The 25,678-nt window shown below is 40.5% G+C and overlaps 24 non-coding genes across 24 annotated transcripts; all 24 read left to right on the top strand.

Annotated features, from left to right (window-relative positions):
• Positions 1 to 744: 744 nt before the first annotated feature.
• On the top strand, positions 745 to 817 carry TRNAR-ACG (transfer RNA arginine (anticodon ACG)). The gene has a single exon. It is a non-coding gene; the product is annotated as a tRNA-Arg (tRNA).
• Positions 818 to 4,590: 3,773 nt separating this feature from the next.
• TRNAR-ACG (transfer RNA arginine (anticodon ACG)) lies at positions 4,591 to 4,663 on the top strand. Its single transcript has one exon. It is a non-coding gene; the product is annotated as a tRNA-Arg (tRNA).
• Positions 4,664 to 5,141: 478 nt separating this feature from the next.
• TRNAR-ACG (transfer RNA arginine (anticodon ACG)) lies at positions 5,142 to 5,214 on the top strand. Its single transcript has one exon. It is a non-coding gene; the product is annotated as a tRNA-Arg (tRNA).
• Positions 5,215 to 8,998: 3,784 nt separating this feature from the next.
• On the top strand, positions 8,999 to 9,071 carry TRNAR-ACG (transfer RNA arginine (anticodon ACG)). Its single transcript has one exon. It is a non-coding gene; the product is annotated as a tRNA-Arg (tRNA).
• Positions 9,072 to 9,522: 451 nt separating this feature from the next.
• On the top strand, positions 9,523 to 9,595 carry TRNAC-ACA (transfer RNA cysteine (anticodon ACA)). Its single transcript has one exon. It is a non-coding gene; the product is annotated as a tRNA-Cys (tRNA).
• Positions 9,596 to 10,073: 478 nt separating this feature from the next.
• On the top strand, positions 10,074 to 10,146 carry TRNAC-ACA (transfer RNA cysteine (anticodon ACA)). Its single transcript has one exon. It is a non-coding gene; the product is annotated as a tRNA-Cys (tRNA).
• Positions 10,147 to 11,175: 1,029 nt separating this feature from the next.
• TRNAC-ACA (transfer RNA cysteine (anticodon ACA)) lies at positions 11,176 to 11,248 on the top strand. The gene has a single exon. It is a non-coding gene; the product is annotated as a tRNA-Cys (tRNA).
• Positions 11,249 to 11,726: 478 nt separating this feature from the next.
• TRNAR-ACG (transfer RNA arginine (anticodon ACG)) lies at positions 11,727 to 11,799 on the top strand. The gene has a single exon. It is a non-coding gene; the product is annotated as a tRNA-Arg (tRNA).
• A 2,408-nt stretch (positions 11,800 to 14,207) lies between these two features.
• TRNAC-ACA (transfer RNA cysteine (anticodon ACA)) lies at positions 14,208 to 14,280 on the top strand. Its single transcript has one exon. It is a non-coding gene; the product is annotated as a tRNA-Cys (tRNA).
• A 451-nt stretch (positions 14,281 to 14,731) lies between these two features.
• On the top strand, positions 14,732 to 14,804 carry TRNAC-ACA (transfer RNA cysteine (anticodon ACA)). Its single transcript has one exon. It is a non-coding gene; the product is annotated as a tRNA-Cys (tRNA).
• A 451-nt stretch (positions 14,805 to 15,255) lies between these two features.
• Positions 15,256 to 15,328, top strand: TRNAC-ACA (transfer RNA cysteine (anticodon ACA)). The gene has a single exon. It is a non-coding gene; the product is annotated as a tRNA-Cys (tRNA).
• Positions 15,329 to 15,806: 478 nt separating this feature from the next.
• TRNAC-ACA (transfer RNA cysteine (anticodon ACA)) lies at positions 15,807 to 15,879 on the top strand. Its single transcript has one exon. It is a non-coding gene; the product is annotated as a tRNA-Cys (tRNA).
• A 451-nt stretch (positions 15,880 to 16,330) lies between these two features.
• Positions 16,331 to 16,403, top strand: TRNAC-ACA (transfer RNA cysteine (anticodon ACA)). The gene has a single exon. It is a non-coding gene; the product is annotated as a tRNA-Cys (tRNA).
• A 991-nt stretch (positions 16,404 to 17,394) lies between these two features.
• TRNAC-ACA (transfer RNA cysteine (anticodon ACA)) lies at positions 17,395 to 17,467 on the top strand. Its single transcript has one exon. It is a non-coding gene; the product is annotated as a tRNA-Cys (tRNA).
• Positions 17,468 to 17,918: 451 nt separating this feature from the next.
• Positions 17,919 to 17,991, top strand: TRNAC-ACA (transfer RNA cysteine (anticodon ACA)). Its single transcript has one exon. It is a non-coding gene; the product is annotated as a tRNA-Cys (tRNA).
• A 451-nt stretch (positions 17,992 to 18,442) lies between these two features.
• On the top strand, positions 18,443 to 18,515 carry TRNAC-ACA (transfer RNA cysteine (anticodon ACA)). The gene has a single exon. It is a non-coding gene; the product is annotated as a tRNA-Cys (tRNA).
• A 451-nt stretch (positions 18,516 to 18,966) lies between these two features.
• On the top strand, positions 18,967 to 19,039 carry TRNAR-ACG (transfer RNA arginine (anticodon ACG)). Its single transcript has one exon. It is a non-coding gene; the product is annotated as a tRNA-Arg (tRNA).
• A 2,408-nt stretch (positions 19,040 to 21,447) lies between these two features.
• Positions 21,448 to 21,520, top strand: TRNAC-ACA (transfer RNA cysteine (anticodon ACA)). The gene has a single exon. It is a non-coding gene; the product is annotated as a tRNA-Cys (tRNA).
• A 451-nt stretch (positions 21,521 to 21,971) lies between these two features.
• On the top strand, positions 21,972 to 22,044 carry TRNAC-ACA (transfer RNA cysteine (anticodon ACA)). Its single transcript has one exon. It is a non-coding gene; the product is annotated as a tRNA-Cys (tRNA).
• A 451-nt stretch (positions 22,045 to 22,495) lies between these two features.
• TRNAC-ACA (transfer RNA cysteine (anticodon ACA)) lies at positions 22,496 to 22,568 on the top strand. The gene has a single exon. It is a non-coding gene; the product is annotated as a tRNA-Cys (tRNA).
• Positions 22,569 to 23,046: 478 nt separating this feature from the next.
• Positions 23,047 to 23,119, top strand: TRNAC-ACA (transfer RNA cysteine (anticodon ACA)). Its single transcript has one exon. It is a non-coding gene; the product is annotated as a tRNA-Cys (tRNA).
• A 451-nt stretch (positions 23,120 to 23,570) lies between these two features.
• Positions 23,571 to 23,643, top strand: TRNAC-ACA (transfer RNA cysteine (anticodon ACA)). The gene has a single exon. It is a non-coding gene; the product is annotated as a tRNA-Cys (tRNA).
• A 451-nt stretch (positions 23,644 to 24,094) lies between these two features.
• Positions 24,095 to 24,167, top strand: TRNAC-ACA (transfer RNA cysteine (anticodon ACA)). Its single transcript has one exon. It is a non-coding gene; the product is annotated as a tRNA-Cys (tRNA).
• Positions 24,168 to 25,158: 991 nt separating this feature from the next.
• On the top strand, positions 25,159 to 25,231 carry TRNAC-ACA (transfer RNA cysteine (anticodon ACA)). The gene has a single exon. It is a non-coding gene; the product is annotated as a tRNA-Cys (tRNA).
• The last annotated feature ends 447 nt before the right edge of the window (positions 25,232 to 25,678 follow it).

The following is a 25,678-nucleotide window of genomic DNA, read 5'->3' on the forward strand; positions in this document are numbered from 1 at the left end:
AAATATTTCGTTATTAGCTGGTTTCCATTTGATTTGCCTCACATGATTTCCGGATTCCATGAAAATATTTCCCCTCTATCTGGTTCCGACTTGCTTTGCAATACATGAAAGGAACTTATGGCAATCGGATCCTTGTGTAAGTTTTGAGGTGATCCAGAAATGTGATGCATAAGCAACAATCCTCGTTGCATCTGGTCCAGTGGCGCAATGGACAACGCGTCTGGCTACGAAACAGAAAATTGTAGGTTCGACTCCTACCTGGCTCGTACATGTTGCCGTGATCGTATAGTGGTTAGTACTCTGCGTTGTGGTCGCAGCAACCCCGTTCCGAATCCGGGTCACAGCAGTAACCCTTTGCTTACTTATATTTAATGATATTTACCCAAGGTTTAAGAATATTCATGGATTTTCAGGAAATACACAACACATTTTATCTACGGCTTGTTCTCTTTGTTCTAGATGGCAAAAATCTGGAAATATGTGATTTAGCCTGTTCCGAAAATGTGTTGTGGAAAAAAGTAAAAACTTCACAAGAGTTCTCAATCACATGAAAATATTTCGTTATTAGCTGGTTTCCATTTGATTTGCCTCACATGATTTCCGGATTCCATGAAAATATTTCCCCTCTATCTGGTTCCGACTTGCTTTGCAATACATGAAAGGAACTTATGGCAATCGGATCCTTGTGTAAGTTTTGAGGTGATCCAGAAATGTGATGCATAAGCAACAATTCGCGTTGCATCTGGGCCAGTGGCGCAATGGACAACGCGTCTGACTACGAATCAGAAGATTGTAGGTTCGACTCCTACCTGGCTCGTACATGTTGCCGTGATCGTATAGTGGTTAGTACTCTGCGTTGTGGCCGCAGCAACCCCGGTCCGAATCCGGGTCACGGCAGTAACCCTTTGCTTACTTATTTTTAATGATATTTACCCAAGGTTTAAGAATTTTCATGGATTTTCAGGAAATACACAACACATTTTATCTACGGCTTGTTCTCTTTGTTCTAGATGGCAAAAATCTGGAAATATGTGATTTAGCCTGTTCCGAAAATGTGTTGTGGAAAAAAGTAAAAACTTCACAAGAGTTCTCAATCACATGAAAATATTTCGTTATTAGCTGGTTTCCATTTGATTTGCCTCACATGATTTCCAGATTCCATGAAAATATTTCCCCTCTATCTGGTTCCGACTTGCTTTGCAATACATGAAAGGAACTTATGGCAATCGGATCCTTGTGTAAGTTTTGAGGTGATCCAGAAATGTGATGCATAAGCAACAATACTCGTTGCATCTTGGCCAGTGGCGCAATGGACAACGCATCTGACTACGAATCAGAAGATTGTAGGTTTGACTCCAACCTGGCTCGTACATGTTGCCGTGATCGTATAGTGGTTAGTACTCTGCGTTGTGGCCGCAGCAACCCCGGTCCGAATCCGGGTCACGGCAGTAACCCTTTGCTTGCTTATTTTTAATGATATTTACCCAAGGTTTAAGAATATTCATGGATTTTCAGGAAATACACAACACATTTTATCTACGGCTTGTTCTCTTTGTTCTAGATGGCAAAAATCTGGAAATATGTGATTTAGCCTGTTCCGAAAATGTGTTGTGGAAAAAAGTAAAAACTTCACAAGAGTTCTCAATCACATGAAAATATTTCGTTATTAGCTGGTTTCCATTTGATTTGCCTCACATGATTTCCGGATTCCATGAAAATATTTCCCCTCTATCTGGTTCCGACTTGCTTTGCAATACATGAAAGGAACTTATGGCAATCGGATCCTTGTGTAAGTTTTGAGGTGATCCAGAAATGTGATGCATAAGCAACAATACTCGTTGCATCTTGGCCAGTGGCGCAATGGACAACGCATCTGACTACGAATCAGAAGATTGTAGGTTTGACTCCAACCTGGCTCGTACATGTTGCCGTGATCGTATAGTGGTTAGTACTCTGCATTGTGGCCGCAGCAACCCCGGTCCGAATCCGGGTCACGGCAGTAACCCTTTGCTTGCTTATTTTTAATGATATTTACCCAAGGTTTAAGAATATTCATGGATTTTCAGGAAATACACAACACATTTTATCTACGGCTTGTTCTCTTTGTTCTAGATGGCAAAAATCTGGAAATATGTGATTTAGCCTGTTCCGAAAATGTGTTGTGGAAAAAAGTAAAAACTTCACAAGAGTTCTCAATCACATGAAAATATTTCGTTATTAGCTGGTTTCCATTTGATTTGCCTCACATGATTTCCGGATTCCATGAAAATATTTCCCCTCTATCTGGTTCCGACTTGCTTTGCAATACATGAAAGGAACTTATGGCAATCGGATCCTTGTGTAAGTTTTGAGGTGATCCAGAAATGTGATGCATAAGCAACAATCCTCGTTGCATCTGGTCCAGTGGCGCAATGGACAACGCGTCTGGCTACGAAACAGAAGATTGTAGGTTCGACTCCTACCTGGCTTGTACATGTTGCCGTGATCGTATAGTGGTTAGTACTCTGCGTTGTGGTCGCAGCAACCCCGTTCCGAATCCGGGTCACAGCAGTAACCCTTTGCTTACTAATTTTTAATGATATTTACCCAAGGTTTAAGAATATTCATGGATTTTCAGGAAATACACAACACATTTTATCTACGGCTTGTTCTCTTTGTTCTAGATGGCAAAAATCTGGAAATATGTGATTTAGCCTGTTCCGAAAATGTGTTGTGGAAAAAAGTAAAAACTTCACAAGAGTTCTCAATCACATGAAAATATTTCGTTATTAGCTGGTTTCCATTTGATTTGCCTCACATGATTTCCGGATTCCATGAAAATATTTCCCCTCTATCTGGTTCCGACTTGCTTTGCAATACATGAAAGGAACTTATGGCAATCGGATCCTTGTGTAAGTTTTGAGGTGATCCAGAAATGTGATGCATAAGCAACAATTCGCGTTGCATCTGGGCCAGTGGCGCAATGGACAACGCGTCTGACTACGAATCAGAAGATTGTAGGTTTGACTCCAACCTGGCTCGTACATGTTGCCGTGATCGTATAGTGGTTAGTACTCTGCGTTGTGGCTGCAGCAACCCCGGTCCGAATCCGGGTCACGGCAGTCACCCTTTGCTTACTTATTTTTAATGATATTTACCCAAGGTTTAAGAATATTCATGGATTTTCAGGAAATACACAACACATTTTATCTACGGCTTGTTCTCTTTGTTCTAGATGGCAAAAATCTGGAAATATGTGATTTAGCCTGTTCCGAAAATGTGTTGTGGAAAAAAGTAAAAACTTCACAAGAGTTCTCAATCACATGAAAATATTTTGTTATTAGCTGGTTTCCATTTGATTTGCCTCACATGATTTCCAGATTCCATGAAAATATTTCCCCTCTATCTGGTTCCGACTTGCTTTGCAATACATGAAAGGAACTTATGGCAATCGGATCCTTGTGTAAGTTTTGAGGTGATCCAGAAATGTGATGCATAAGCAACAATACTCGTTGCTTCTGGGCCAGTAGCGCAATGGACAACGCGTCTGACTACGAATCAGAAGATTGTAGGTTCGACTCCTACCCGGCTCGTACATGTTGCCGTGATCGTATAGTGGTTAGTACCCTGCGTTGTGGCCGCAGCAACCCCGGTCCGAATCCGGGTCACGGCAGTAACCCTTTGCTTACTTATTTTTAATGATATTTACCCAAGGTTTAAGAATATTCATGGATTTTCAGGAAATACACAACACATTTTATCTACGGCTTGTTCTCTTTGTTCTAGATGGCAAAAATCTGGAAATATGTGATTTAGCCTGTTCCGAAAATGTGTTGTGGAAAAAAGTAAAAACTTCACAAGAGTTCTCAATCACATGAAAATATTTCGTTATTAGCTGGTTTACATTTGATTTGCCTCACATGATTTCCGGATTCCATGAAAATATTTCCCCTCTATCTGGTTCCGACTTGCTTTGCAATACATGAAAGGAACTTATGGCAATCGGATCCTTGTGTAAGTTTTGAGGTGATCCAGAAATGTGATGCATAAGCAACAATCCTCGTTGCATCTGGGCCAGTGGCGCAATGGACAACGCGTCTGACTACGAATCAGAAGATTGTAGGTTCGACTCGTACATGTTGCCGTGATCGTATAGTGGTTAGTACTCTGCGTTGTGGCCGACGCAACCCCGGTCCGAATCCGGGTCACGGCAGTAACCCTTTGATTACTTATTTTTAATGATATTTACCCAAGGTTTAAGAATATTCATGGATTTTCAGGAAATACACAACACATTTTATCTACGGCTTGTTCTCTTTGTTCTAGATGGCAAAAATCTGGAAATATGTGATTTAGCCTGTTCCGAAAATGTGTTGTGGAAAAAAGTAAAAACTTCACAAGAGTTCTCAATCACATGAAAATATTTCGTTATTAGCTGGTTTCCATTTGATTTGCCTCACATGATTTCCGGATTCCATGAAAATATTTCCCCTCTATTTGGTTCCGACTTGCTTTGCAATACATGAAAGGAACTTATGGCAATCGGATCCTTGTGTAAGTTTTGAGGTGATCCAGAAATGTGATGCATAAGCAACAATACTCGTTGCTTCTGGGCCAGTAGCGCAATGGACAACGCGTCTGACTACGAATCAGAAGATTGTAGGTTCGACTCCTACCTGGCTCGTACATGTTGCCGTGATCGTATAGTGGTTAGTACTCTGCGTTGTGGCCGCAGCAACCCCGGTCCGAATCCGGGTCACGGCAGTAACCCTTTGATTACTTATTTTTAATGATATTTACCCAAGGTTTAAGAATATTCATGGATTTTCAGGAAATACACAACACATTTTATCTACGGCTTGTTCTCTTTGTTCTAGATGGCAAAAATCTGGAAATATGTGATTTAGCCTGTTCCGAAAATGTGTTGTGGAAAAAAGTAAAAACTTCACAAGAGTTCTCAATCACATGAAAATATTTCGTTATTAGCTGGTTTCCATTTGATTTGCCTCACATGATTTCCGGATTCCATGAAAATATTTCCCCTCTATCTGGTTCCGACTTGCTTTGCAATACATGAAAGGAACTTATGGCAATCGGATCCTTGTGTAAGTTTTGAGGTGATCCAGAAATGTGATGCATAAGCAACAATTCGCGTTGCATCTGGGCCAGTGGCGCAATGGACAACGCGTCTGACTACGAATCAGAAGATTGTAGGTTCGACTCCTACCTGGCTCGTACATGTTGCCGTGATCGTATAGTGGTTAGTACTCTGCGTTGTGGCCGCAGCAACCCCGGTCCGAATCCGGGTCACGGCAGTAACCCTTTGCTTACTTATTTTTAATGATATTTACCCAAGGTTTAAGAATATTCATGGATTTTCAGGAAATACACAACACATTTTATCTACGGCTTGTTCTCTTTGTTCTAGATGGCAAAAATCTGGAAATATGTGATTTAGCCTGTTCCGAAAATGTGTTGTGGAAAAAAGTAAAAACTTCACAAGAGTTCTCAATCACATGAAAATATTTCGTTATTAGCTGGTTTCCATTTGATTTGCCTCACATGATTTCCAGATTCCATGAAAATATTTCCCCTCTATCTGGTTCCGACTTGCTTTGCAATACATGAAAGGAACTTATGGCAATCGGATCCTTGTGTAAGTTTTGAGGTGATCCAGAAATGTGATGCATAAGCAACAATACTCGTTGCATCTTGGCCAGTGGCGCAATGGACAACGCATCTGACTACGAATCAGAAGATTGTAGGTTTGACTCCAACCTGGCTCGTACATGTTGCCGTGATCGTATAGTGGTTAGTACTCTGCGTTGTGGCCGCAGCAACCCCGGTCCGAATCCGGGTCACGGCAGTAACCCTTTGCTTGCTTATTTTTAATGATATTTACCCAAGGTTTAAGAATATTCATGGATTTTCAGGAAATACACAACACATTTTATCTACGGCTTGTTCTCTTTGTTCTAGATGGCAAAAATCTGGAAATATGTGATTTAGCCTGTTCCGAAAATGTGTTGTGGAAAAAAGTAAAAACTTCACAAGAGTTCTCAATCACATGAAAATATTTCGTTATTAGCTGGTTTCCATTTGATTTGCCTCACATGATTTCCGGATTCCATGAAAATATTTCCCCTCTATCTGGTTCCGACTTGCTTTGCAATACATGAAAGGAACTTATGGCAATCGGATCCTTGTGTAAGTTTTGAGGTGATCCAGAAATGTGATGCATAAGCAACAATACTCGTTGCATCTTGGCCAGTGGCGCAATGGACAACGCATCTGACTACGAATCAGAAGATTGTAGGTTTGACTCCAACCTGGCTCGTACATGTTGCCGTGATCGTATAGTGGTTAGTACTCTGCATTGTGGCCGCAGCAACCCCGGTCCGAATCCGGGTCACGGCAGTAACCCTTTGCTTACTTATTTTTAATGATATTTACCCAAGGTTTAAGAATATTCATGGATTTTCAGGAAATACACAACACATTTTATCTACGGCTTGTTCTCTTTGTTCTAGATGGCAAAAATCTGGAAATATGTGATTTAGCCTGTTCCGAAAATGTGTTGTGGAAAAAAGTAAAAACTTCACAAGAGTTCTCAATCACATGAAAATATTTCGTTATTAGCTGGTTTCCATTTGATTTGCCTCACATGATTTCCGGATTCCATGAAAATATTTCCCCTCTATCTGGTTCCGACTTGCTTTGCAATACATGAAAGGAACTTATGGCAATCGGATCCTTGTGTAAGTTTTGAGGTGATCCAGAAATGTGATGCATAAGCAACAATCCTCGTTGCATCTGGTCCAGTGGCGCAATGGACAACGCGTCTGGCTACGAAACAGAAGATTGTAGGTTCGACTCCTACCTGGCTTGTACATGTTGCCGTGATCGTATAGTGGTTAGTACTCTGCGTTGTGGTCGCAGCAACCCCGTTCCGAATCCGGGTCACAGCAGTAACCCTTTGCTTACTAATTTTTAATGATATTTACCCAAGGTTTAAGAATATTCATGGATTTTCAGGAAATACACAACACATTTTATCTACGGCTTGTTCTCTTTGTTCTAGATGGCAAAAATCTGGAAATATGTGATTTAGCCTGTTCCGAAAATGTGTTGTGGAAAAAAGTAAAAACTTCACAAGAGTTCTCAATCACATGAAAATATTTCGTTATTAGCTGGTTTCCATTTGATTTGCCTCACATGATTTCCGGATTCCATGAAAATATTTCCCCTCTATCTGGTTCCGACTTGCTTTGCAATACATGAAAGGAACTTATGGCAATCGGATCCTTGTGTAAGTTTTGAGGTGATCCAGAAATGTGATGCATAAGCAACAATTCGCGTTGCATCTGGGCCAGTGGCGCAATGGACAACGCGTCTGACTACGAATCAGAAGATTGTAGGTTTGACTCCAACCTGGCTCGTACATGTTGCCGTGATCGTATAGTGGTTAGTACTCTGCGTTGTGGCTGCAGCAACCCCGGTCCGAATCCGGGTCACGGCAGTCACCCTTTGCTTACTTATTTTTAATGATATTTACCCAAGGTTTAAGAATATTCATGGATTTTCAGGAAATACACAACATATTTTATCTACGGCTTGTTCTCTTTGTTCTAGATGGCAAAAATCTGGAAATATGTGATTTAGCCTGTTCCGAAAATGTGTTGTGGAAAAAAGTAAAAACTTCACAAGAGTTCTCAATGACATGAAAATATTTCGTTATTAGCTGGTTTCCATTTGATTTGCCTCACATGATTTCCGGATTCCATGAAAATATTTCCCCTCTATCTGGTTCCGACTTGCTTTGCAATACATGAAAGGAACTTATGGCAATCGGATCCTTGTGTAAGTTTTGAGGTGATCCAGAAATGTGATGCATAAGCAACAATACTCGTTGCATCTGGGCCAGAGGCGCAATGGACAACGCGTCTAACTACGAATCAGAAGATTGTAGGTTTGACTCCTACCTGGCTCGTACATGTTGCCGTGATCGTATAGTGGTTAGTACTCTGCGTTGTGGCCGCAGCAACCCCGGTCCGAATCCGGGTCACGGCAGTCACCCTTTGCTTACTTATTTTTAATGATATTTACCCAAGGTTTAAGAATATTCATGGATTTTCAGGAAATACACAACACATTTTATCTACGGCTTGTTCTCTTTGTTCTAGATGGCAAAAATCTGGAAATATGTGATTTAGCCTGTTCCGAAAATGTGTTGTGGAAAAAAGTAAAAACTTCACAAGAGTTCTCAATCACATGAAAATATTTCGTTATTAGCTGGTTTCCATTTGATTTGCCTCACATGATTTCCGGATTCCATGAAAATATTTCCCCTCTATCTGGTTCCGACTTGCTTTGCAATACATGAAAGGAACTTATGGCAATCGGATCCTTGTGTAAGTTTTGAGGTGATCCAGAAATGTGATGCATAAGCAACAATACTCATTGCATCTGGGCCAGAGGCGCAATGGACAACGCGTCTGACTACGAATCAGAAGATTGTAGGTTTGACTCCAACCTGGCTCGTACATGTTGCCGTGATCGTATAGTGGTTAGTACTCTGCGTTGTGGCCGCAGCAACCCCGGTCCGAATCTGGGTCACGGCAGTAACCATTTGCTTAGTTATTTTTAATGATATTTACCCAAGGTTTAAGAATATTCATGGATTTTCAGGAAATACACAACACATTTTATCTACGGCTTGTTCTCTTTGTTCTAGATGGCAAAAATCTGGAAATATGTGATTTAGCCTGTTCCGAAAATGTGTTGTGGAAAAAAGTAAAAACTTCACAAGAGTTCTCAATCACATGAAAATATTTCGTTATTAGCTGGTTTCCATTTGATTTGCCTCACATGATTTCCGGATTCCATGAAAATATTTCCCCTCTATCTGGTTCCGACTTGCTTTGCAATACATGAAAGGAACTTATGGCAATCGGATCCTTGTGTAAGTTTTGAGGTGATCCAGAAATGTGATGCATAAGCAACAATCCGCGTTGCATCTGGGCCAGTGGCGCAATGGACAACGCGTCTGACTACGAATCAGAAGATTGTAGGTTCGACTCCTACCTGGCTCGTACATGTTGCCGTGATCGTATAGTGGTTAGTACTCTGCGTTGTGGCAGCAGCAGTAACCCTTTACTTACTTATTTTTAATGATATTTACCCAAGGTTTAAGAATATTCATTGATTTTCAGGAAATACACAACACATTTTATCTACGGCTTGTTCTCTTTGTTCTAGATGGCAAAAATCTGGAAATATGTGATTTAGCCTGTTCCGAAAATGTGTTGTGGAAAAAAGTAAAAACTTCACAAGAGTTCTCAATCACATGAAAATATTTCGTTATTAGCTGGTTTCCATTTGATTTGCCTCACATGATTTCCGGATTCCATGAAAATATTTCCCCTCTATCTGGTTCCGACTTGCTTTGCAATACATGAAAGGAACTTATGGCAATCGGATCCTTGTGTAAGTTTTGAGGTGATCCAGAAATGTGATGCATAAGCAACAATCCTCGTTGCATCTGGGCCAGTGGCGCAATGGACAACCCGTCTGACTACAAATCAGAAGATTGTAGGTTCGACTCCTACCTGGCTCGTACATGTTGCCGCGATCGTAGAGTGGTTAGTACTCTGCGTTGTGGATGCAGCAACCCCGGTCCGAATCCGGGTCACGGCAGTAACCCTTTGCTTACTTATTTTTAATGATATTTACCCAAGGTTTAAGAATATTCATGGATTTTCAGGAAATACACAACACATTTTATCTACGGCTTGTTCTCTTTGTTCTAGATGGCAAAAATCTGGAAATATGTGATTTAGCCTGTTCCGAAAATGTGTTGTGGAAAAAAGTAAAAACTTCACAAGAGTTCTCAATCACATGAAAATATTTCGTTATTAGCTGGTTTCCATTTGATTTGCCTCACATGATTTCCGGATTCCATGAAAATATTTCCCCTCTATCTGGTTCCGACTTGCTTTGCAATACATGAAAGGAACTTATGGCAATCGGATCCTTGTGTAAGTTTTGAGGTGATCCAGAAATGTGATGCATAAGCAACAATCCTCGTTGCATCTGGGCCAGTGGCGCAATGGACAACGCGTCTGACTACAAATCAGAAGATTGTAGGTTCGACTCCTACCTGGCTCGTACATGTTGCCGCGATCGTAGAGTGGTTAGTACTCTGCGTTGTGGATGCAGCAACCCCGGTCCGAATCCGGGTCACGGCAGTAACCCTTTGCTTACTTATTTTTAATGATATTTACCCAAGGTTTAAGAATATTCATGGATTTTCAGGAAATACACAACACATTTTATCTACGGCTTGTTCTCTTTGTTCTAGATGGCAAAAATCTGGAAATATGTGATTTAGCCTGTTCCGAAAATGTGTTGTGGAAAAAAGTAAAAACTTCACAAGAGTTCTCAATCACATGAAAATATTTCGTTATTAGCTGGTTTCCATTTGATTTGCCTCACATGATTTCCGGATTCCATGAAAATATTTCCCCTCTATCTGGTTCCGACTTGCTTTGCAATACATGAAAGGAACTTATGGCAATCGGATCCTTGTGTAAGTTTTGAGGTGATCCAGAAATGTGATGCATAAGCAACAATCCTCGTTGCATCTGGTCCAGTGGCGCAATGGACAACGCGTCTGGCTACGAAACAGAAAATTGTAGGTTCGACTCCTACCTGGCTCGTACATGTTGCCGTGATCGTATAGTGGTTAGTACTCTGCGTTGTGGTCGCAGCAACCCCGTTCCGAATCCGGGTCACAGCAGTAACCCTTTGCTTACTTATATTTAATGATATTTACCCAAGGTTTAAGAATATTCATGGATTTTCAGGAAATACACAACACATTTTATCTACGGCTTGTTCTATTTGTTCTAGATGGCAAAAATCTGGAAATATGTGATTTAGCCTGTTCCGAAAATGTGTTGTGGAAAAAAGTAAAAACTTCACAAGAGTTCTCAATCACATGAAAATATTTCGTTATTAGCTGGTTTCCATTTGATTTGCCTCACATGATTTCCGGATTCCATGAAAATATTTCCCCTCTATCTGGTTCCGACTTGCTTTGCAATACATGAAAGGAACTTATGGCAATCGGATCCTTGTGTAAGTTTTGAGGTGATCCAGAAATGTGATGCATAAGCAACAATCCTCGTTGCATCTGGGCCAGTGGCGCAATGGACAACGCGTCTGACTACAAATCAGAAGATTGTAGGTTCGACTCCTACCTGGCTCGTACATGTTGCCGCGATCGTAGAGTGGTTAGTACTCTGCGTTGTGGATGCAGCAACCCCGGTCCGAATCCGGGTCACGGCAGTAACCCTTTGCTTACTTATTTTTAATGATATTTACCCAAGGTTTAAGAATATTCATGGATTTTCAGGAAATACACAACACATTTTATCTACGGCTTGTTCTCTTTGTTCTAGATGGCAAAAATCTGGAAGTATGTGATTTAGCCTGTTCTGAAAATGTGTTGTGGAAAAAAGTAAAAACTTCACAAGAGTTCTCAATCACATGAAAATATTTCGTTATTAGCTGGTTTCCATTTGATTTGCCTCACATGATTTCCGGATTCCATGAAAATATTTCCCCTCTATCTGGTTCTGACTTGCTTTGCAATACATGAAAGGAACTTATGGCAATCGGATCCTTGTGTAAGTTTTGAGGTGATCCAGAAATGTGATGCATAAGCAACAATTCGCGTTGCATCTGGGCCAGTGGCGCAATGGACAACGCGTCTGACTACGAATCAGAAGATTGTAGGTTCGACTCCTACCTGGCTCGTACATGTTGCCGTGATCGTATAGTGGTTAGTACTCTGCGTTGTGGCCGCAGCAACCCCGGTCCGAATCCGGGTCACGGCAGTAACCCTTTGCTTACTTATTTTTAATGATATTTACCCAAGGTTTAAGAATATTCATGGATTTTCAGGAAATACACAACACATTTTATCTACGGCTTGTTCTCTTTGTTCTAGATGGCAAAAATCTGGAAATATGTGATTTAGCCTGTTCCGAAAATGTGTTGTGGAAAAAAGTAAAAACTTCACAAGAGTTCTCAATCACATGAAAATATTTCGTTATTAGCTGGTTTCCATTTGATTTGCCTCACATGATTTCCAGATTCCATGAAAATATTTCCCCTCTATCTGGTTCCGACTTGCTTTGCAATACATGAAAGGAACTTATGGCAATCGGATCCTTGTGTAAGTTTTGAGGTGATCCAGAAATGTGATGCATAAGCAACAATACTCGTTGCATCTTGGCCAGTGGCGCAATGGACAACGCATCTGACTACGAATCAGAAGATTGTAGGTTTGACTCCAACCTGGCTCGTACATGTTGCCGTGATCGTATAGTGGTTAGTACTCTGCGTTGTGGCCGCAGCAACCCCGGTCCGAATCCGGGTCACGGCAGTAACCCTTTGCTTGCTTATTTTTAATGATATTTACCCAAGGTTTAAGAATATTCATGGATTTTCAGGAAATACACAACACATTTTATCTACGGCTTGTTCTCTTTGTTCTAGATGGCAAAAATCTGGAAATATGTGATTTAGCCTGTTCCGAAAATGTGTTGTGGAAAAAAGTAAAAACTTCACAAGAGTTCTCAATCACATGAAAATATTTCGTTATTAGCTGGTTTCCATTTGATTTGCCTCACATGATTTCCGGATTCCAAGAAAATATTTCCCCTCTATCTGGTTCCGACTTGCTTTGCAATACATGAAAGGAACTTATGGCAATCGGATCCTTGTGTAAGTTTTGAGGTGATCCAGAAATGTGATGCATAAGCAACAATCCTCGTTGCATCTGGTCCAGTGGCGCAATGGACAACGCATCTGACTACGAATCAGAAGATTGTAGGTTTGACTCCAACCTGGCTCGTACATGTTGCCGTGATCGTATAGTGGTTAGTACTCTGCGTTGTGGTCGCAGCAACCCCGTTCCGAATCCGGGTCACAGCAGTAACCCTTTGCTTACTAATTTTTAATGATATTTACCCAAGGTTTAAGAATATTCATGGATTTTCAGGAAATACACAACACATTTTATCTACGGCTTGTTCTCTTTGTTCTAGATGGCAAAAATCTGGAAATATGTGATTTAGCCTGTTCCGAAAATGTGTTGTGGAAAAAAGTAAAAACTTCACAAGAGTTCTCAATCACATGAAAATATTTCGTTATTAGCTGGTTTCCATTTGATTTGCCTCACATGATTTCCGGATTCCATGAAAATATTTCCCCTCTATCTGGTTCCGACTTGCTTTGCAATACATGAAAGGAACTTATGGCAATCGGATCCTTGTGTAAGTTTTGAGGTGATCCAGAAATGTGATGCATAAGCAACAATACTCGTTGCATCTTGGCCAGTGGCGCAATGGACAACGCATCTGACTACGAATCAGAAGATTGTAGGTTTGACTCCAACCTGGCTCGTACATGTTGCCGTGATCGTATAGTGGTTAGTACTCTGCGTTGTGGCCGCAGCAACCCCGGTCCGAATCCGGGTCACGGCAGTAACCCTTTGCTTGCTTATTTTTAATGATATTTACCCAAGGTTTAAGAATATTCATGGATTTTCAGGAAATACACAACACATTTTATCTACGGCTTGTTCTCTTTGTTCTAGATGGCAAAAATCTGGAAATATGTGATTTAGCCTGTTCCGAAAATGTGTTGTGGAAAAAAGTAAAAACTTCACAAGAGTTCTCAATCACATGAAAATATTTCGTTATTAGCTGGTTTCCATTTGATTTGCCTCACATGATTTCCGGATTCCATGAAAATATTTCCCCTCTATCTGGTTCCGACTTGCTTTGCAATACATGAAAGGAACTTATGGCAATCGGATCCTTGTGTAAGTTTTGAGGTGATCCAGAAATGTGATGCATAAGCAACAATCCTCGTTGCATCTGGTCCAGTGGCGCAATGGACAACGCGTCTGGCTACGAAACAGAAGATTGTAGGTTCGACTCCTACCTGGCTCGTACATGTTGCCGTGATCGTATAGTGGTTAGTACTCTGCGTTGTGGTCGCAGCAACCCCGTTCCGAATCCGGGTCACAGCAATAACCCTTTGCTTACTAATTTTTAATGATATTTACCCAAGGTTTAAGAATATTCATGGATTTTCAGGAAATACACAACACATTTTATCTACGGCTTGTTCTCTTTGTTCTAGATGGCAATACTGGGCCAGTGGCGCAATGGACAACACGTCTGACTACAAATCAGAAGATTGTAGGTTCGACCCCTACCTGGCTCGTACATGTTGCCGTGGTCGTATAGTGGTTAGTACTCTGCGTTGTGGCCGCAGCAGTAACCCTTTACTTACTTATTTTTAATGATATTTACCCAAGGTTTAAGAATATTCATGGATTTTCAGGAAATACACAACACATTTTATCTACGGCTTGTTCTCTTTGTTCTACATGGCAAAAATCTGGAAATATGTGATTTAGCCTGTTCCGAAAATGTGTTGTGGAAAAAAGTAAAAACTTCACAAGAGTTCTCAATCACATGAAAATATTTCGTTATTAGCTGGTTTCCATTTGATTTGCCTCACATGATTTCCGGATTCCATGAAAATATTTCCCCTCTATCTGGTTCCGACTTGCTTTGCAATACATGAAAGGAACTTATGGCAATCGGATCCTTGTGTAAGTTTTGAGGTGATCCAGAAATGTGATGCATAAGCAACAATACTCGTTGCATCTGGGCCAGTGGCGCAATGGACAACGCGTCTGACTACAAATCAGAAGATTGTAGGTTCGACCCCTACCTGGCTCGTACATGTTGCCGTGATCGTATAGTGGTTAGTACTCTGCGTTGTGGCCGCAGCAGTAACCCTTTACTTACTTATTTTTAATGATATTTACCCAAGGTTTAAGAATATTCATGGATTTTCAGGAAATACACAACACATTTTATCTACGGCTTGTTCTCTTTGTTCTAGATGGCAAAAATCTGGAAATATGTGATTTAGCCTGTTCCGAAAATGTGTTGTGGAAAAAAGTAAAAACTTCACAAGAGTTCTCAATCACATGAAAATATTTCGTTATTAGCTGGTTTCCATTTGATTTGCCTCACATGATTTCCGGATTCCATGAAAATATTTCCCCTCTATCTGGTTCCGACTTGCTTTGCAATACATGAAAGGAACTTATGGCAATCGGATCCTTGTGTAAGTTTTGAGGTGATCCAGAAATGTGATGCATAAGCAACAATACTCGTTGCATCTGGGCCAGTGGCGCAATGGACAACGCGTCTGACTACAAATCAGAAGATTGTAGGTTCGACTCCTACATGGCTCGAACATGTTGCCGTGATCGTATAGTGGTTAGTACTCTGCGTTGTGGCTGCAGCAACCCGGGTCAGAATCCGGGTCACGGCAGTAACCCTTTGCTTACTTATTTTTAATGATATTTACCCAAGGTTTAAGAATATTCATGGATTTTCAGGAAATACACAACACATTTTATCTACGGCTTGTTCTCTTTGTTCTACATGGCAAAAATCTGGAAATATGTGATTTAGCCTGTTCCGAAAATGTGTTGTGGAAAAAAGTAAAAACTTCACAAGAGTTCTCAATCACATGAAAATATTTCGTTATTAGCTGGTTTCCATTTGATTTGCCTCACATGATTTCCTGATTCCATGAAAATATTTCCCCTCTATCTGGTTCCGACTTGCTTTGCAATACATGAAAGGAACTTATGGCAATCGGATCCTTGTGTAAGTTTTGAGGTGATCCAGAAATGTGATGCATAAGCAACAATACTCGTTGCATCTGGGCCAGTGGCGCAATGGACAACGCGTCTGACTACAAATCAGAAGATTGTAGGTTCGACCCCTACCTGGCTCGTACATGTTGCCGTGGTCGTATAGTGGTTAGTACTCTGCGTTGTGGCCGCAGCAGTAACCCTTTACTTACTTATTTTTAATGATATTTACCCAAGGTTTAAGAATATTCATGGATTTTCAGGAAATACACAACACATTTTATCTACGGCTTGTTCTCTTTGTTCTAGATGGCAAAAATCTGGAAATATGTGATTTAGCCTGTTCCGAAAATGTGTTGTGGAAAAAAGTAAAAACTTCACAAGAGTTCTCAATCACATGAAAATATTTCGTTATTAGCTGGTTTCCATTTGATTTGCCTCACATGATTTCCGGATTCCATGAAAATATTTCCCCTCTATCTGGTTCCGACTTGCTTTGCAATACATGAAAGGAACTTATGGCAATCGGATCCTTGTGTAAGTTTTGAGGTGATCCAGAAACGTGATGCATAAGCAACAATACTCGTTGCATCTGGGCCAGTGGCGCAATGGACAACGCGTCTGACTACAAATCAGAAGATTGTAGGTTCGACCCCTACCTGGCTCGTACATGTTGCCGTGGTCGTATAGTGGTTAGTACTCTGCGTTGTGGCCGCAGCAGTAACCCTTTACTTACTTATTTTTAATGATATTTACCCAAGGTTTAAGAATATTCATGGATTTTCAGGAAATACACAACACATTTTATCTACGGCTTGTTCTCTTTGTTCTACATGGCAAAAATCTGGAAATATGTGATTTAGCCTGTTCCGAAAATGTGTTGTGGAAAAAAGTAAAAACTTCACAAGAGTTCTCAATCACATGAAAATATTTCGTTATTAGCTGGTTTCCATTTGATTTGCCTCACATGATTTCCGGATTCCATGAAAATATTTCCCCTCTATCTGGTTCCGACTTGCTTTGCAATACATGAAAGGAACTTATGGCAATCGGATCCTTGTGTAAGTTTTGAGGTGATCCAGAAATGTGATGCATAAGCAACAATACTCGTTGCATCTGGGCCAGTGGCGCAATGGACAACGCGTCTGACTACGAATCAGAAGATTGTAGGTTTGGCTCGTACATGTTGCCGTGATCGTATAGTGGTTAGTACTCTGCGTTGTGGCCGCAGCAACCCCGGTCCGAATCCGGGGCACGGCAGTAACCCTTTGCTTACTTATTTTTAATGATATTTACCCAAGGTTTAAGAATATTCATGGATTTTCAGGAAATACACAACACATTTTATCTACGGCTTGTTCTCTTTGTTCTAGATGGCAAAAATCTGGAAATATGTGATTTAGCCTGTTCCGAAAATGTGTTGTGGAAAAAAGTAAAAACTTCACAAGAGTTCTCAATCACATGAAAATATTTCGTTATTAGCTGGTTTCCATTTGATTTGCCTCACATGATTTCCGGATTCCATGAAAATATTTCCCCTCTATCTGGTTCCGACTTGCTTTGCAATACATGAAAGGAACTTATGGCAATCGGATCCTTGTGTAAGTTTTGAGGTGATCCAGAAATGTGATGCATAAGCAACAATACTCGTTGCATCTGGGCCAGTGGCGCAATGGACAACGCGTCTGACTACAAATCAGAAGATTGTAGGTTTGACCCCTACCTGGCTCGTACATGTTGCCGTGGTCGTATAGTGGTTAGTACTCTGCGTTGTGGCCGCAGCAGTAACCCTTTACTTACTTAGTTTTAATGATATTTACCCAAGGTTTAAGAATATTCATGGATTTTCAGGAAATACACAACACATTTTATCTACGGCTTGTTCTCTTTGTTCTACATGGCAAAAATCTGGAAATATGTGATTTAGCCTGTTCCGAAAATGTGTTGTGGAAAAAAGTAAAAACTTCACAAGAGTTCTCAATCACATGAAAATATTTCGTTATTAGCTGGTTTCCATTTGATTTGCCTCACATGATTTCCGGATTCCATGAAAATATTTCCCCTCTATCTGGTTCCGACTTGCTTTGCAATACATGAAAGGAACTTATGGCAATCGGATCCTTGTGTAAGTTTTGAGGTGATCCAGAAATGTGATGCATAAGCAACAATACTCGTTGCATCTGGGCCAGTGGCGCAATGGACAACACGTCTGACTACAAATCAGAAGATTGTAGGTTCGACCCCTACCTGGCTCGTACATGTTGCCGTGGTCGTATAGTGGTTAGTACTCTGCGTTGTGGCCGCAGCAGTAACCCTTTACTTACTTATTTTTAATGATATTTACCCAAGGTTTAAGAATATTCATGGATTTTCAGGAAATACACAACACATTTTATCTACGGCTTGTTCTCTTTGTTCTAGATGGCAAAAATCTGGAAATATGTGATTTAGCCTGTTCCGAAAATGTGTTGTGGAAAAAAGTAAAAACTTCACAAGAGTTCTCAATCACATGAAAATATTTCGTTATTAGCTGGTTTCCATTTGATTTGCCTCACATGATTTCCGGATTCCATGAAAATATTTCCCCTCTATCTGGTTCCGACTTGCTTTGCAATACATGAAAGGAACTTATGGCAATCGGATCCTTGTGTAAGTTTTGAGGTGATCCAGAAATGTGATGCATAAGCAACAATACTCGTTGCATCTGGGCCAGTGGCGCAATGGACAACGCGTCTGACTACAAATCAGAAGATTGTAGGATCGACCCCTACCTGGCTCGTACATGTTGCCGTGATCGTATAGTGGTTAGTACTCTGCGTTGTGGCCGCAGCAGTAACCCTTTACTTACTTATTTTTAATGATATTTACCCAAGGTTTAAGAATATTCATGGATTTTCAGGAAATACACAACACATTTTATCTACGGCTTGTTCTCTTTGTTCTAGATGGCAAAAATCTGGAAATATGTGATTTAGCCTGTTCCGAAAATGTGTTGTGGAAAAAAGTAAAAACTTCACAAGAGTTCTCAATCACATGAAAATATTTCGTTATTAGCTGGTTTCCATTTGATTTGCCTCACATGATTTCCGGATTCCATGAAAATATTTCCCCTCTATCTGGTTCTGACTTGCTTTGCAATACATGAAAGGAACTTATGGCAATCGGATCCTTGTGTAAGTTTTGAGGTGATCCAGAAATGTGATGCATAAGCAACAATTCGCGTTGCATCTGGGCCAGTGGCGCAATGGACAACGCGTCTGACTACGAATCAGAAGATTGTAGGTTCGACTCCTACCTGGCTCGTACATGTTGCCGTGATCGTATAGTGGTTAGTACTCTGCGTTGTGGCCGCAGCAACCCCGGTCCGAATCCGGGTCACGGCAGTAACCCTTTGCTTACTTATTTTTAATGATATTTACCCAAGGTTTAAGAATATTCATGGATTTTCAGGAAATACACAACACATTTTATCTACGGCTTGTTCTCTTTGTTCTAGATGGCAAAAATCTGGAAATATGTGATTTAGCCTGTTCCGAAAATGTGTTGTGGAAAAAAGTAAAAACTTCACAAGAGTTCTCAATCACATGAAAATATTTCGTTATTAGCTGGTTTCCATTTGATTTGCCTCACATGATTTCCAGATTCCATGAAAATATTTCCCCTCTATCTGGTTCCGACTTGCTTTGCAATACATGAAAGGAACTTATGGCAATCGGATCCTTGTGTAAGTTTTGAGGTGATCCAGAAATGTGATGCATAAGCAACAATACTCGTTGCATCTTGGCCAGTGGCGCAATGGACAACGCATCTGACTACGAATCAGAAGATTGTAGGTTTGACTCCAACCTGGCTCGTACATGTTGCCGTGATCGTATAGTGGTTAGTACTCTGCGTTGTGGCCGCAGCAACCCCGGTCCGAATCCGGGTCACGGCAGTAACCCTTTGCTTGCTTATTTTTAATGATATTTACCCAAGGTTTAAGAATATTCATGGATTTTCAGGAAATACACAACACATTTTATCTACGGCTTGTTCTCTTTGTTCTAGATGGCAAAAATCTGGAAATATGTGATTTAGCCTGTTCCGAAAATGTGTTGTGGAAAAAAGTAAAAACTTCACAAGAGTTCTCAATCACATGAAAATATTTCGTTATTAGCTGGTTTCCATTTGATTTGCCTCACATGATTTCCGGATTCCAAGAAAATATTTCCCCTCTATCTGGTTCCGACTTGCTTTGCAATACATGAAAGGAACTTATGGCAATCGGATCCTTGTGTAAGTTTTGAGGTGATCCAGAAATGTGATGCATAAGCAACAATCCTCGTTGCATCTGGTCCAGTGGCGCAATGGACAACGCATCTGACTACGAATCAGAAGATTGTAGGTTTGACTCCAACCTGGCTCGTACATGTTGCCGTGATCGTATAGTGGTTAGTACTCTGCGTTGTGGTCGCAGCAACCCCGTTCCGAATCCGGGTCACAGCAGTAACCCTTTGCTTACTAATTTTTAATGATATTTACCCAAGGTTTAAGAATATTCATGGATTTTCAGGAAATACACAACACATTTTATCTACGGCTTGTTCTCTTTGTTCTAGATGGCAAAAATCTGGAAATATGTGATTTAGCCTGTTCCGAAAATGTGTTGTGGAAAAAAGTAAAAACTTCACAAGAGTTCTCAATCACATGAAAATATTTCGTTATTAGCTGGTTTCCATTTGATTTGCCTCACATGATTTCCGGATTCCATGAAAATATTTCCCCTCTATCTGGTTCCGACTTGCTTTGCAATACATGAAAGGAACTTATGGCAATCGGATCCTTGTGTAAGTTTTGAGGTGATCCAGAAATGTGATGCATAAGCAACAATACTCGTTGCATCTTGGCCAGTGGCGCAATGGACAACGCATCTGACTACGAATCAGAAGATTGTAGGTTTGACTCCAACCTGGCTCGTACATGTTGCCGTGATCGTATAGTGGTTAGTACTCTGCGTTGTGGCCGCAGCAACCCCGGTCCGAATCCGGGTCACGGCAGTAACCCTTTGCTTGCTTATTTTTAATGATATTTACCCAAGGTTTAAGAATATTCATGGATTTTCAGGAAATACACAACACATTTTATCTACGGCTTGTTCTCTTTGTTCTAGATGGCAAAAATCTGGAAATATGTGATTTAGCCTGTTCCGAAAATGTGTTGTGGAAAAAAGTAAAAACTTCACAAGAGTTCTCAATCACATGAAAATATTTCGTTATTAGCTGGTTTCCATTTGATTTGCCTCACATGATTTCCGGATTCCATGAAAATATTTCCCCTCTATCTGGTTCCGACTTGCTTTGCAATACATGAAAGGAACTTATGGCAATCGGATCCTTGTGTAAGTTTTGAGGTGATCCAGAAATGTGATGCATAAGCAACAATCCTCGTTGCATCTGGTCCAGTGGCGCAATGGACAACGCGTCTGGCTACGAAACAGAAGATTGTAGGTTCGACTCCTACCTGGCTCGTACATGTTGCCGTGATCGTATAGTGGTTAGTACTCTGCGTTGTGGTCGCAGCAACCCCGTTCCGAATCCGGGTCACAGCAATAACCCTTTGCTTACTAATTTTTAATGATATTTACCCAAGGTTTAAGAATATTCATGGATTTTCAGGAAATACACAACACATTTTATCTACGGCTTGTTCTCTTTGTTCTAGATGGCAATACTGGGCCAGTGGCGCAATGGACAACACGTCTGACTACAAATCAGAAGATTGTAGGTTCGACCCCTACCTGGCTCGTACATGTTGCCGTGGTCGTATAGTGGTTAGTACTCTGCGTTGTGGCCGCAGCAGTAACCCTTTACTTACTTATTTTTAATGATATTTACCCAAGGTTTAAGAATATTCATGGATTTTCAGGAAATACACAACACATTTTATCTACGGCTTGTTCTCTTTGTTCTACATGGCAAAAATCTGGAAATATGTGATTTAGCCTGTTCCGAAAATGTGTTGTGGAAAAAAGTAAAAACTTCACAAGAGTTCTCAATCACATGAAAATATTTCGTTATTAGCTGGTTTCCATTTGATTTGCCTCACATGATTTCCGGATTCCATGAAAATATTTCCCCTCTATCTGGTTCCGACTTGCTTTGCAATACATGAAAGGAACTTATGGCAATCGGATCCTTGTGTAAGTTTTGAGGTGATCCAGAAATGTGATGCATAAGCAACAATACTCGTTGCATCTGGGCCAGTGGCGCAATGGACAACGCGTCTGACTACAAATCAGAAGATTGTAGGTTCGACCCCTACCTGGCTCGTACATGTTGCCGTGATCGTATAGTGGTTAGTACTCTGCGTTGTGGCCGCAGCAGTAACCCTTTACTTACTTATTTTTAATGATATTTACCCAAGGTTTAAGAATATTCATGGATTTTCAGGAAATACACAACACATTTTATCTACGGCTTGTTCTCTTTGTTCTAGATGGCAAAAATCTGGAAATATGTGATTTAGCCTGTTCCGAAAATGTGTTGTGGAAAAAAGTAAAAACTTCACAAGAGTTCTCAATCACATGAAAATATTTCGTTATTAGCTGGTTTCCATTTGATTTGCCTCACATGATTTCCGGATTCCATGAAAATATTTCCCCTCTATCTGGTTCCGACTTGCTTTGCAATACATGAAAGGAACTTATGGCAATCGGATCCTTGTGTAAGTTTTGAGGTGATCCAGAAATGTGATGCATAAGCAACAATACTCGTTGCATCTGGGCCAGTGGCGCAATGGACAACGCGTCTGACTACAAATCAGAAGATTGTAGGTTCGACTCCTACATGGCTCGAACATGTTGCCGTGATCGTATAGTGGTTAGTACTCTGCGTTGTGGCTGCAGCAACCCGGGTCAGAATCCGGGTCACGGCAGTAACCCTTTGCTTACTTATTTTTAATGATATTTACCCAAGGTTTAAGAATATTCATGGATTTTCAGGAAATACACAACACATTTTATCTACGGCTTGTTCTCTTTGTTCTACATGGCAAAAATCTGGAAATATGTGATTTAGCCTGTTCCGAAAATGTGTTGTGGAAAAAAGTAAAAACTTCACAAGAGTTCTCAATCACATGAAAATATTTCGTTATTAGCTGGTTTCCATTTGATTTGCCTCACATGATTTCCTGATTCCATGAAAATATTTCCCCTCTATCTGGTTCCGACTTGCTTTGCAATACATGAAAGGAACTTATGGCAATCGGATCCTTGTGTAAGTTTTGAGGTGATCCAGAAATGTGATGCATAAGCAACAATACTCGTTGCATCTGGGCCAGTGGCGCAATGGACAACGCGTCTGACTACAAATCAGAAGATTGTAGGTTCGACCCCTACCTGGCTCGTACATGTTGCCGTGGTCGTATAGTGGTTAGTACTCTGCGTTGTGGCCGCAGCAGTAACCCTTTACTTACTTATTTTTAATGATATTTACCCAAGGTTTAAGAATATTCATGGATTTTCAGGAAATACACAACACATTTTATCTACGGCTTGTTCTCTTTGTTCTAGATGGCAAAAATCTGGAAATATGTGATTTAGCCTGTTCCGAAAATGTGTTGTGGAAAAAAGTAAAAACTTCACAAGAGTTCTCAATCACATGAAAATATTTCGTTATTAGCTGGTTTACATTTGATTTGCCTCACATGATTTCCGGATTCCATGAAAATATTTCCCCTCTATCTGGTTCCGACTTGCTTTGCAATACATGAAAGGAACTTATGGCAATCGGATCCTTGTGTAAGTTTTGAGGTGATCCAGAAACGTGATGCATAAGCAACAATACTCGTTGCATCTGGGCCAGTGGCGCAATGGACAACGCGTCTGACTACAAATCAGAAGATTGTAGGTTCGACCCCTACCTGGCTCGTACATGTTGCCGTGGTCGTATAGTGGTTAGTACTCTGCGTTGTGGCCGCAGCAGTAACCCTTTACTTACTTATTTTTAATGATATTTACCCAAGGTTTAAGAATATTCATGGATTTTCAGGAAATACACAACACATTTTATCTACGGCTTGTTCTCTTTGTTCTAGATGGCAAAAATCTGGAAATATGTGATTTAGCCTGTTCCGAAAATGTGTTGTGGAAAAAAGTAAAAACTTCACAAGAGTTCTCAATCACATGAAAATATTTCGTTATTAGCTGGTTTCCATTTGATTTGCCTCACATGATTTCCGGATTCCATGAAAATATTTCCCCTCTATCTGGTTCCGACTTGCTTTGCAATACATGAAAGGAACTTATGGCAATCGGATCCTTGTGTAAGTTTTGAGGTGATCCAGAAACGTGATGCATAAGCAACAATACTCGTTGCATCTGGGCCAGTGGCGCAATGGACAACGCGTCTGACTACAAATCAGAAGATTGTAGGTTCGACCCCTACCTGGCTCGTACATGTTGCCGTGGTCGTATAGTGGTTAGTACTCTGCGTTGTGGCCGCAGCAGTAACCCTTTACTTACTTATTTTTAATGATATTTACCCAAGGTTTAAGAATATTCATGGATTTTCAGGAAATACACAACACATTTTATCTACGGCTTGTTCTCTTTGTTCTACATGGCAAAAATCTGGAAATATGTGATTTAGCCTGTTCCGAAAATGTGTTGTGGAAAAAAGTAAAAACTTCACAAGAGTTCTCAATCACATGAAAATATTTCGTTATTAGCTGGTTTCCATTTGATTTGCCTCACATGATTTCCGGATTCCATGAAAATATTTCCCCTCTATCTGGTTCCGACTTGCTTTGCAATACATGAAAGGAACTTATGGCAATCGGATCCTTGTGTAAGTTTTGAGGTGATCCAGAAATGTGATGCATAAGCAACAATACTCGTTGCATCTGGGCCAGTGGCGCAATGGACAACGCGTCTGACTACGAATCAGAAGATTGTAGGTTTGGCTCGTACATGTTGCCGTGATCGTATAGTGGTTAGTACTCTGCGTTGTGGCCGCAGCAACCCCGGTCCGAATCCGGGGCACGGCAGTAACCCTTTGCTTACTTATTTTTAATGATATTTACCCAAGGTTTAAGAATATTCATGGATTTTCAGGAAATACACAACACATTTTATCTACGGCTTGTTCTCTTTGTTCTAGATGGCAAAAATCTGGAAATATGTGATTTAGCCTGTTCCGAAAATGTGTTGTGGAAAAAAGTAAAAACTTCACAAGAGTTCTCAATCACATGAAAATATTTCGTTATTAGCTGGTTTCCATTTGATTTGCCTCACATGATTTCCGGATTCCATGAAAATATTTCCCCTCTATCTGGTTCCGACTTGCTTTGCAATACATGAAAGGAACTTATGGCAATCGGATCCTTGTGTAAGTTTTGAGGTGATCCAGAAATGTGATGCATAAGCAACAATACTCGTTGCATCTGGGCCAGTGGCGCAATGGACAACGCGTCTGACTACAAATCAGAAGATTGTAGGTTTGACCCCTACCTGGCTCGTACATGTTGCCGTGGTCGTATAGTGGTTAGTACTCTGCGTTGTGGCCGCAGCAGTAACCCTTTACTTACTTAGTTTTAATGATATTTACCCAAGGTTTAAGAATATTCATGGATTTTCAGGAAATACACAACACATTTTATCTACGGCTTGTTCTCTTTGTTCTACATGGCAAAAATCTGGAAATATGTGATTTAGCCTGTTCCGAAAATGTGTTGTGGAAAAAAGTAAAAACTTCACAAGAGTTCTCAATCACATGAAAATATTTCGTTATTAGCTGGTTTCCATTTGATTTGCCTCACATGATTTCCGGATTCCATGAAAATATTTCCCCTCTATCTGGTTCCGACTTGCTTTGCAATACATGAAAGGAACTTATGGCAATCGGATCCTTGTGTAAGTTTTGAGGTGATCCAGAAATGTGATGCATAAGCAACAATACTCGTTGC

This window comes from Rhinoderma darwinii, chromosome 3, assembly GCF_050947455.1.
Source record: "Rhinoderma darwinii isolate aRhiDar2 chromosome 3, aRhiDar2.hap1, whole genome shotgun sequence".
Lineage (NCBI taxonomy): Eukaryota > Metazoa > Chordata > Amphibia > Anura > Rhinodermatidae > Rhinoderma > Rhinoderma darwinii.